We start from the raw sequence: 2,390 nt of genomic DNA, 5'->3' as shown, positions 1-2,390 counted from the left end.
AAAATTAAACTGAATGTTTAAATTGCCAATTTTTGAAACTTCAAGGGGGTAGATTGCCAATTTTTAAACTTTAGGGTTAAAATTGAAAAACTCCTGAAACTTCAGGGAGGTAAACTACATTTTCCCTTTTTTTTTGTTTTATATACGAGCAAAATTTTCCTTTAAAGTGGGTTAAATGACTTTCTTCCAATTTAATCTATTAAATTGACAAATATTTTTATAATATGTGATTCTCACTTGCATTCTAAAAAATACACGTAAAAATCGCTTGCTCTAAGAACAAATTAATGTATTTTAGGAAGAAAATTCCTATCCTTGATCTACTAGTGTAGATCAGTAGATCTTTTGCAATAGAGGCATGCTACACATTATTTTGTTAACCATCTTTCAATTATCTATTTTTGGCAAATTTAATAGATTTACCATTGAATTTGTAGAGTCATGTGAGTCCCACAAAAATTTAATAATAGATTCACTCATTCACTATATAGAGATAATTGAAAAATAATTGAGAGAATGAGTTTTATCATTTCTCTACGATAAAATTAGCTTGTGCTAGCTCTACTGTCTTAAGAAGGAAAGGATATTATTCTTTTACCAAATGCCACACGTTCTAACTGTCACGATGAATGGTCATTTTAAATTGCTTCATGACTAATTAACCCAGTATCCAAAAAATAAATAAATAATTAATTAATCAGTATTTTTTAAACCAAATCTTCTTTGAAAAGATATGCAGCATTTTTTTTACCTTCTCTAATTATAATACTTATATACAAAATTTACATTTGCATAATTAACCAAGTCTTGATATTCTAGCCCTTATAAAATAATAGAAGTATTAATAGTATTCTTCAAATAAAGAAGAATCCACTTAACATGAGGCTAATAGTTTATACCCATATTTTCCATGTTCTTACATACATTTTCTTTTTTTTTTTTTTTTGAACAAACAAGTTATTTTTATTGATATAAAATCAATCTAGAGCAAAATGCTCCATCATTCAATGCCAAAGATATAAGTTGAAAACTTTACAACCCCAACACTATTTATGACATATCCAATAGCTTCTAGGGTTATTACAAAACAATACCTTAGAAATGTCATCATCACAATCACGTCTTTGGTCGCTGTCTCTTTCATCAATGACAATTCTTCCATAAACTTGATAATTCATATAGTTTGCTCGCAGAAAAAAACCAGAAGAAAACAAAAGGCCTACTAGAAACCATGTCGATATTCTTAAGTAAAACCTAAGAAAATAACAAATTCAAGACCTGCTACAACCAAAGCAACAACATACTTGTCTTATTTAGAAGCAAAAACGAAAATACATAATAAAAAATAAAAAAGTAAAAAAACACCCCACTCTCAGTGATGACGTTGCTAACACGATGGCGCATGGCTGGCAGAATGATGCATGAAGGCTGGCAGCTGGAAGACAGGGTGGCCGGAGAGCACGGTGAGCGGTAGCGTGGATGGACGGAACTGATGGAGAAAGCCAAATATGATTCTGGGAAAGAAAAAAAAAATGAATGATCTAGAAACTCCATCAAGTCTAGTAGGATGGCGGTGCAGAGAACATGACAGGCTGGTAGAGAGTTTGGACGACGGATCTAAGCAAAGGAGGAAAGAAAAGAGGGGAAGAGAAAGGAAGAGAGGGGGGAGGGGGGTTTCCCTCCTCCCCTACCACCTAGGGTTTCCCGACTATTCCTACTACTAAACAATTTCTAGTATACTACAAACTAAAATGAGCATAAAGCTTTTTATTATTATTATTATGGTGCATTAGACATATTATTTGCAACCATATGTTGTAAATAACTAAGCAGCCATATGTTCCTACTTCTGCTTCATATGTTGAAGATTGATCAAAAAACTATTTACAACCAACAAAAAACGGGTACTAACTAGCTTCAAGTTTACATATTGAAGCAACACAACTTTTTCGACATAAACTTGAGTTATCCATATTTTCTTGCTCTTTTTGTCTCTAATTACTATTATTTCCAAGTATTTGATTAATTGTCTCTAAATTTTTTATGTCAAACTCTCCAGCTAGATGACTTTTTAATGTTGTAACACTTAAGCTCCGTTTATTTCAACGTAAAATGTTTTCTGTGTGGTGTTTGGCGACATAAACTTGAGTTATCCATATTTTCTTGCTCTTTTTGTCTCTATTTACTATTATTTCCAAGTATTTGATTAATTGTCTCTAAATTTTTTATGTCAAACTCTCCAGCTAGATGACTTTTTAATGTTGTAACACTTAAGCTCCGTTTATTTCAACGTAAAATGTTTTCTGTGTGGTGTTTGGCGCATACAAAAAATCAAAATTATATATATATATCATATTAAACTCTCTAAATTACAAAAATGTCCTAGACAA

The sequence above is a fragment of the Corylus avellana genome, chromosome ca5, assembly GCF_901000735.1.
Source record: "Corylus avellana chromosome ca5, CavTom2PMs-1.0".
NCBI lineage: Eukaryota > Viridiplantae > Streptophyta > Magnoliopsida > Fagales > Betulaceae > Corylus > Corylus avellana.
The sequence above is the reverse complement of the archived record's forward strand: the minus strand, read 5'-3'. Positions refer to the sequence as shown.